The sequence below is a fragment of the Choloepus didactylus genome, chromosome 22 (assembly GCF_015220235.1).
Source record: "Choloepus didactylus isolate mChoDid1 chromosome 22, mChoDid1.pri, whole genome shotgun sequence".
In the NCBI taxonomy this organism is placed as follows: Eukaryota; Metazoa; Chordata; class Mammalia; order Pilosa; family Megalonychidae; genus Choloepus; species Choloepus didactylus.
Window position 1 is genome coordinate 28,158,378 of NC_051328.1, and position 9,524 is coordinate 28,167,901.

At 48.9% G+C, this 9,524-nt stretch overlaps 1 non-coding gene across 1 annotated transcript; it reads right to left on the reverse strand.

The window, feature by feature from the left end:
* Window positions 1-1,026: 1,026 nt before the first annotated feature.
* TRNAM-CAU lies at window positions 1,027-1,099 on the reverse strand. The gene has a single exon. It is a non-coding gene; the product is annotated as a tRNA-Met (tRNA).
* Window positions 1,100-9,524: the final 8,425 nt, after the last annotated feature.

A 9,524-nucleotide genomic window follows, 5' to 3' on the forward strand; every position in this document is an offset into this window, starting at 1 on the left:
GAAAAACACACTTCATGCACACCTTAAATCAAAGAAAGCTGATGATGGTATAGTAATATTAGACCACATATACTAGAAAGCAAAGAGGAATAATTGAAATAAAGGCAAACACTTCTTAAGGATTCAATTCAGGTTCAATTCTCTAGGAATATAAAGAATTCTGTGTTTTTATGCCTTTATTTAATGTAGCCTCAAATATATAATGAAAAATTGACAAAAATAGATAAATCTTACTCTCGGTAACCAATTGTTCAAAACAACAAAAAATTAATACGGACAGAACAATTAGAAAACTTAGGACAATGCATACAGCCACTGCAGAATACACACCTTTTTCACAAACACAGAGCATTGACAAAACTTGACCCTATTAAGAACCAAAATTTTAGAAGATTTAATTCACACAGAATATATTCCATGACCAAAATGCATTTAAGATAGAAATAAAAAGAAAACTAGAATTTTCCCTATTTCGGAATATTAAGAAATATACAACTAAATGTCTGAATAGCCAATCGAGAATAAATCGCCAAATAATTAGAAGCTATGGAAAAATGAATAATTAAAAATTGAAAGATTCAGCTAAAGCTATGGTTAGAGGGAAGTTATGCCCCTTACTCTTTCCTAGGGTCATCGGCGTCACTCACCGATGTCTCCTGGGCCACAGGGAACTGGTGCAGACTGCCCGGGTCCTCCCGTGCGAGGGTTGACAAACTGCGAGCTGCTTCATTTGTGGAGTTTTATTACTGGGCTGGGAATAAAATGATCATCCCCCATGGCTGAGACTTCCGTTTCTTTGGTTAGCGATGAACTGGAAGCGCCTTCGTTGTGAGACGTAGGACCCTACGAGAGGTCCGCCGAACCTGGGCCTCACGTGACCTCTGCCATCGGGGATCCGGCACACCGTGTGACCCTCTAGTAGAACGCAGGGTTCACAAAGCCCCCTAGTGGTTTCCAAGCGTCTTCACTGGCTCTTCCGTTGATATACTTTTAATTTAATTAAGGCATAGCGCAGTAAAACAGACGTGCCCTCTCTGAGGCTCGAACTCAGGACCTTCAGATTATGAGACTGACGCGCTGCCCACTGCGCTAAGAAGGCCGCCGGCAACGGGCTTTCTTTACCTCCTAAACGGAAAATGCCAAAGCCTTTTTCCTTGGCCGACCCAATTCCCACGTGTTCCTTTCTCCCTGCGGAGGCCCGGCGGGTCCCCGGTCTCCTTGTGCCCCAAGTTGGAGCCCCCTGCAGCCCCGAGGCCCGAGGGCACGGACGGTCCTTCCCTCAGGAAGGGGGCGCCTCGGAAGGCCGAACCTGCGGGTGGGGCTCGACTGCGCCTGCCTGGAGCGCACCCGCGCGCAGATATCCGGGTACCGGGGGTGGGACGCCGGGGGACGCCCGGATACGTGCCCTGTACGCAGACTTTGGGCGAAAGGGTGCGGCTGAAGTGGGGTTCTGAAGGATGAACAGGAGTTGGCAGGGCAGACAAACTGGGAAGGGTATTGTAGGCAAGGGGCCCTGAAGGTGCAAAGGCCTCGAGGCGTGGCCCAGCCTTTGGGCTGGAGAACTTCCAGGCACAGGGCTCTCCGTGTAAGAGGCCGGGGTGGGGAGGACGGGAAGAGGCTGGTGCGAGAGTCATTCGGTCCTGGTGCTGTCCGAGCTGAGGGCGAATGTCAGCTTGAGCAGGTGGGAGATGAACTCAGGCCCGGTTTGCTGACAATGGTAGGTGTCCAAATGGCCGGTGACAAAGGGCTGGAGGGGGCAGAGCCGGTTGTGGTGGGAGTCAGAGGGAGTGCCCTGGGCAAGGGGTGCGTAGAGCCCTTGGGAGCAGGTGCTTTTCGGGAGCAGATGGGGGACGGGATGGGAGTGCGAAGGAGAGAGGCGCTGGGAGGAATTTAGGGCTTTGAATTTCCAGGTTCTGAGGATGAGGGTGGGAGAGGAGTGAAGTGGGAGAGGGAAGGAAGATTCCAGATGGACCCTTGGACATGAATTCAGAAGGAAAATGGAAGGAAGAAATTACGGTTATCTTGGATTTGTTCATCAAATCTCAGCGCTCTTTTGGTTTTTCTCTCCTGCTTTCAAATAATCTTTTGTTTCCTTATGTTCGGGTTTGCCAGAGCAGTGGTTATGCAAAATACCAGCAATGGATTGACTTTTACAAAGGGGATTTATTAGGTTACAAATTTATAGTTTTAAGGCCATAAAAGTGTCCATTCTAAGGCATCAGATACCTTCACTGAAGAAGGGCCAGTGGTGTCCCGAACACCTCTGTCAGCTGGGAAGGCATGTGGCCAGTGTCTGCTGGTCCTTTTCTCCCAGGTTGCTTTGCTTTCAGCTTCTGATTCCAGTGGCTTTCTCCCTAAGCGTCTGTGGATCTTCTCTTAGCTTAACATCTCCAAACGTCCTTCTGTCTGTATCTCCAAGCATCTCTAAGCATCTCTGTCATCAAGTTCAGTTTCTGTGTGTCCTGGTTTAGCGTATCCCTGGGTGGTTTTGTCTCTGCTCTCTCCGTGAGCACTCTTTATAGGACTCCTGTGAACTGATCAAGAACCACCCTGAATGGGCGGGGCCACAGCTCCATGAAAATAATATAATCAAAGTTTTCATCCACAGTTGAGTGGGTCACATCTCCATGGAAACACTCAATCAAAAGTTTCCACCCTAATCAAAAGATTAATAAGTCTGCCCCCACAAGATTGCATTAAAAAACATGGCTTTTCTGGGGGACATAGTATATCCAAACGTTGTTACACATTGGGGACATCTCATTTTGAGGGACAAAAGAAAAACACCAGTTGCTCTTAGCAGCATTTAAAAACTCATTGGTATAAATAAACGCAATAGGAAAAAAAGAGTTGGAGGGATGGATAGATGGATGGACAGAGCATGTAACCCACCTTTCTAAGAAAGTGTTCCTTCCTTACCCATTCAGGGAAATTTCTGCTGTTGCTGCCCAGGAGAAATGACTACCAAGGAATCTTCACCTCATCCCATTTGTGCAGCGATTACTATGGGGTAAGATGACTATCTTGGACTTACTCATTCCTTATTCATTTCCTAGGCCCTTGTGGGTTTTTGCTTGTTTCACCAGAGTAATACTATATTTTAATATTTGGTGGGACTGCACCCCCGCCCCACTTTGCTCTTCTTTTTGGCGTCAGTGCCCGAATGAAGACCCATCTCAGGCTCTTGTATAGCTGCTCACACGGATTCTCTCTCCCTTCTCTCATTTCCCGGGGCACTTAGTGACCTTAGCACATCCCGTGGTTTGTTCTCAGTTGTTCCCTCCGTTAGACCCGGAGCTCCCCAGACACAGGATTTGAGTCCCCCCCCACCCCCCAACCCCCTCCATGTACTCAGAGGGATGGGGAAGGGAGGTTCTGGACCATCATCTCTCCCACTTCCCTCTCCTTCCCTGCCCAGGCCACCCTCTGCCCCCATCTCCTGCTGGGACACATGACAGGGGTGCAGGGAGGAAAGCGCACTGGATGTCACGCAGGGTCTTGGGTGTGGTCCTCCGGCAACCACTGACCAGCCTGTGATGTGTGGCGCCCCCTCTCCTTCTTCCTGGGGCAGCACAAATTCTTCCCTGAATTACTGGAGGCAGAAACTGTGGCAGAGGCTGGTCCCCAAGCAGGAGGGGTTCTCTGGCCACTTGGAGAGTCTGCACCGAGGGAAGGACTCAACCCTTTCCTAGGAATCTAAGCACACCTTTCGTGGGGTCATGTCCCTTCTCCCAACCTTGAGTGACTCCCCACTGCCTTTGGGGACATATGAAAAGATGCACTCCCCACCTGCACCCCCAGCCAGCTGAGACAGGCCATGCGCTGTCCTCCAGAGCCTTCCAGACCATTCCAGCCTCCCAGCCTTTGCCCCTGCCTTACTCCCATGAATCCACTGGTCCCAGCCCGCCTTCAATTACCCAGAAGGTTGAATTCCCACCTTCCTGGGGCCTTCCTGCCTCAATGGCCCAGAACTAGCAGGCACAGTTTGTCTCCATGTGCCTCCTTTGTACCTTTGCCCTTTCCCTGAGATGATTTAGGTTGGCTGGCAACACAAGAAAGACTTCTAGCTTATCAGTTCCTGAATGTCCAGGTTGCAGACAGGACTACGTCGGATTCAGAGATCCAAGTGTTGAGTGTTAGGGTTGGGTGTGCGAGGCTGGGTGTGAGCAGTGAGCTCATGGGGCGGTTGTGAGATGAGGAAGCTGTAAAGGGACTTTGGAGGGTCGGGGACAGAGGGAGGACTTGAGGGTAAGCAGCAGGGAGGGGAAGGGGGAGGAGAGGCATCAGCCATGTTCTCTCTCTCCCCCTGGGAATCTCTGGCCGCCATCTTCGCTACTGAAATCTTTTCCCTCACCCTCAGCTCAAATATGATCCCCACCAAGAGTCCCTTCCTCAGTTCCTTGGTTGGTAATTGGTCCTTCCTCTTCTGTCCTCTCCCAGCTCTCTGCTCATCTCTGTCTGATCTTTATGTCCCCCACCCCCCACATAAACAGATTACATGTCTGAGACACCCAATAAACCATCACCTCTGTGCTATCAGGTAAGGTCAGCTTCTCAGGTTTCCTTCCCTCCACATCCATCCCAGTGCTCTTGTGTGAAAAGCCATTACTAGGTGTTTCTTGAGTCGGTGATTTCAGGGATGTGGTGAGAACTACCTTATGCCTGCTTAGCCCTGATCCACTTCATCAGCAGGGTCCTGGAGATCCTGCAGGGGCCCCGGGGAGAAAGGAGACGCTTCCCAGATGGGGCAGGGCTGCCTGAAATCCTCAGGACAGGGAAGCCTCCAGCTTTCCAGCCCTTCCTCCGTAGGCAGCCTTACATTGCCTCTGCCACCCACGGGCCTTGAGATGGTGCGGAGGGCCCTGTCCAGGAGACCTGGATTCCCGTCTCAGCTGGGACATGGGCTGGCTGTGTCATCAAAGTCCCTTCACTCTCTGGGACTGTTTCTCCTCCATGAACTGACAGAGTCAATCCCCTCCCAGCCTGTTCCAGGTTACCAGCACCCCAGACATTCACCTCGGGCCATGGCCATGCCACACGGAGAGTGGGGACTCAGTCCCGTGCTCTTCCACTTCTCACAGTGTCCTTGGAAGCCTGGAGTCTTGGAAAAATCTGTGCATGGCTGCTGGATGAGATGCTTCTGTTTATTCCCAGCTCTGCCCATGACCGGCTGTGTGACTTTGGACAAGTTGTCTTAACTTCTCTTTCCCATAAAATGGGGATCATAACTGAATCCACCTTTCTGGGCTGCTGGGAGATGTAAGGGAGATGCTATTATAAAGTACCTGGAATATGCCTGGCATGAGAAGTGGCAGCCTTGATTGTTACTCATCAGTGGCTGTTGTGATCACTCTGAGCTGGATGATCCCTCTTGACCCTGCTGACCTCTCTTGTCTACTGGTGCTGAGGGTCTTGTGAAACCCAGGGTCCCAGCTGGAGGTTAGAGCTGCCTCCAGATCCCCTTCCTGTCTGTTAGGTTCTCAAACCTTGCTGTCCATCAGAATAACTGGGGAGCTCCTGTTACTCTCCCATGGAAAGGATTTCTTTAGTGTTACATTTCTCATAAATTTCTAAGGCATTTATACCTACAGAGCTGGTAAGAACTAAACTAACATGCAGGTCCTTCTGTAGGAGGAAACAGTTGGGGGAGTGGTCTTTTCTGTAGTGAAAACTTTTTTTGAACCTCAAACCTCAGGATTGTTGTCTGTATATACCCTCTTGGGCAGAAGAAAGTTCTTATTTGGGGAAATTACAGATTTCATTTTCTTGGGAGGGTCTAAGAGGACCCTCAGGTGGAAGGAAGCGGGAGGCACATGGGGGCCCTCACGGATGGGGTGGTGGTCTGGCAGGTGGGTGGGTGTCTTCATCTTGGTGTGATCACGGACATCGGGAAGTGACTGGTGGGCCAGGACTCTGCTCTTTAGCAGAGCGAGTTTCTTAACATCCATTGGTGTCCCCTCAGCTGAAATGAGTGTGAGGTACCTAGTGCACTGGAGACCCCAGATGACCCCCAGGAACTGGTGTTGGGTCTTCCAGTCTGGGCTGAGGTCCTCCAGTGAGGAGAAGAAGAGCTCATGGGTGGGCTCAGTGGTGGTGAGAGGAAGACTCACTGGCTTTGGTTGGGCCAGAAGAGCCAAAAGAGCTCTTGAGTCACTGAGCATCTTCCAAGAAGGGTGTGATGACTGGTTACTTTTCCTAAAGTTGGTTTTAGGGACATGGTTTGTTTGATGAGTCTCTCTCTTTGGGTGTGTTTGTCCTCAAATGCATCTCAAGTTGTCAGCTCCCATCTTCTCAGTGACAAGAGCACTGAGGATGTTAAAATTTAACACAGAATGTTAAAAGACTTACGGTCTTTGTGTTTAGAATGCAAATGTAAATTTTATAGGACCTTTTTTTAATGAAAGAAGTTGTGGGTTTACAGAACAATCATTTATATAATACGGGATTCCTATATACCGCCTGATTATTAACACCTTGCATTGGTGTGTTACATTTGTTACAATTGATAAAAGCACATTTTTATAATTAACTATAGTACTTGGTTTAACTTAGGATTCACTGTTTGTGTTGTGCAGTTCCATGAATTTTTAAAAAAATGTTCATTTTAGTACCATATAGACAACCTAAAATTTCTCCTTTTTACCACATTCAGGTATACAATTTATTGTTGTTCATCACGTTCACAATGTTATGCTACCATCACCATCATCCATTACCAAAACCATAAGATCTTTTTTCCATTTCTAATTTTTGTTCCATGTCTTGAATTTTTGGTTGTATATTTTCATTTTTTTGGGAAAGATTTTGCTATTTTACTTCCTGATCTTTTCCTTGCTAAGTAACTTTGTTTTGAAGGTACCGTGTTTGCTGATGGTCTTCATTAAGCCTCTGCGGGCTTTTACGCTGATTTTCCAGGACAGTGTTGGCCCCATGCAGTGAACAGTGTCATCATTTATTCTTCTAGCTCATCACTTATTCTTCTAGCTCATGCCTCGCGGACACTGCTTCCCTCGGTGTCATTTGGAAGGCTGCATTTTGCTCACTCCTTTCTCTTCCAGGATTGAAAGAGCCCCTACAGCTGGGTCTCTCAGTGCCCTACTTTGATGATAGGAACACCGTGTTAATCTTTGCAAAAGCCCTGTATAATAAAGTTTCCTCGTCCTCAGCAGAGGTAGTAATGCTATATTGGTATCTTTTAGCTCTCCTAGCTGCGCTTTTTCTGACAAAGGGAGGATTGATTAACTTGAACAGTAAACAGACGTCCATGCCTCTATGGAAGGTTCCCTGACCGAACGTTTACCCTATGCATCTTAGTTACATTTTAGCAAACCAAATAGGAAATGAGATTGCTGCCTCTCAAGCCCTTGATTACGCTCCCTAACTTTTCTTATTTCCCAAACAATACATAAATGTTGTCTCCCTGATTTTCCTGTGTTCTCCCCAGTTCTCTTTGGTCCAACTCGAAGGTTTGAGGTTACTGTCTCCGTTGGCTATTAAATCACTTTCCTTTGCGACCAAACCGATGTGCCATGTCAATTATGCCGTGCTGGGCAAGGACCCCAAAGACCCGTGGGATCTCCTTCAGGATCACTTGCTTTCAGAGCAGTGATTTTCTGCCGGCAGCCTTTGTGGGTGGCCCACAAAGATTCGCATGTGTTTTTCAGGAGAGTGGCTGCATGCCAGGAACCATTGTCTTTATCTGTTGTTTCAGGTGTTCCCTGGCTCACATGCACTCTCTCTGTTTTGCTTGGAAGTGTTCCACGTGTTTTCCCACCACGGTTGATGCAGACTTGGTCCGGGACACGTCTGTTGTGTAACTTGTTAGATGCTGTACCATCACAGCGCGTTGGCCAACGTTTCTCACAGTGTAATGTCGTCTTTCAGAAGGGACTCTAGGGCTCTGAGATTGCTCATAGCATTTGATCAGGTCATGAAAGTTGATGTTTTGCTTCCTCTACTGTTCTTTTTCCAGTAGGAATTCTGAAGCCGGATGTTGTTTTCTGAGCCCCACAGAGGTCAGATCTGCACTTTTCTCCTCTATTTAAGTTCTTTAAAGCTCTTCCGACCTTGGGAAACTTTATTAAGTCTCGTATAAAGTCTTGTAATGTTTCCATAGATTCTTGACTTTTGAGCATGTAAAACAAATAAAACAAAATAGAGTTACTGTGGCTAAGAGATTTCAGATGGAGCTGGGAGGTCATTCCGGAGGTTACTTTTATGCAGGTCTCCACCACATATCACAAACTGCCGGAAGTATGCAAAGCCCCCAGCGGCAGTGTTCCTCCAACTCCTCAGGACATCTGGACACCATATACAAAACCACAAGATAAGGAACTCAGGGAAGATCTAATCCGAAGGACAGTAGGGGCCCCAGGCACAATTTGGGTTGCTACCTGCATTTGTGCTCCCCAACTTGCAATTCTAAGACCCCCCAATACATGGCTTTGTTGCCTTGCAGCTTAGTTTGTTATTTCTTGATTGATAAGCACCTCCATTTTCTATGATTTCTCTGGATCCAATTTAACAAACAGACGTCCCACTAGAATTAGATTTATTTGTTCAAGCCCCCTGATCTTATCTTATATTCATGGGGAGATACTCCCTCAGACTAATTGTGATGTGTATGTTGATGGCCTCAAGGAAAGTACTTGACTTCTAATCTTTTGTTCAAAATCCAACAATGTTTTTAAAACTATCTCCTATTCCCTTGGGAGTATGTTGAAAGTTAATTTTTGGGCAGTCTCTGGATATCGTCTCCACCAGGAAGCAAGGACAATTGTTTTCTGTCTCTCCCCACCAGCTCAAGGCCCCGCCTGTAGTCTGCCAAGCACAGGGGTCACTGGGACTGCCCCACACACTGGGACGGGAGGACATAGGTCTCCCTCTGCCTTGGCTGGCCTCTGTTCTGGACACCACCCTCCACTAAAGAGTGTCCCTGCCCTCAGGGGCAGAAGCCACAGGAGTAGAAGTCTCCGGGGTGGTATCCTGGGTTCCCAGTCTTTCTCCCTATGAGTTGTGGCTGCCATACAGGGAAGTGGCAGAGGCAATGGCACTGCAGTGCCCCCAGACATTGGATCTGGGGTCCTCTGGGCCTCGATGGGCCTGACCTGTGGTGTGGAGCAGTGGGGCATCGGTGGGGCTGTGAGGCTGGGGCTTGGGGCTGGCGGGGCCAGGGACACATGGGGAGCACAAGAGGTGAGCAGACAGTATCCAAAGCCAGATGGAGGTGGAGACCTGAGAGAGTAGGTCCCAGGTACTGCTGACCCTGGTACAGAGTCAGGGTTTGGGGGTTAGAGGCCAAGGAGGGCAGTGAGAGGCTGAGCACCATCCTCCCTGGACTGCAGCCTGGGTGGGCTCAGGCCCTGGCAACCTGCTCTTGGATCCCATCCTCCAAGGCCATCCATTAACAGTCCCAACTCCATGCCTGTCACAGTGGGCCCCTTGTACTGCTCCTGTGTCCACAGTTCAGCCGTGGCTTCCCCTCGGGGTGTCCTTCTCACATCCCCACCCCCTCGCCAAGGTGC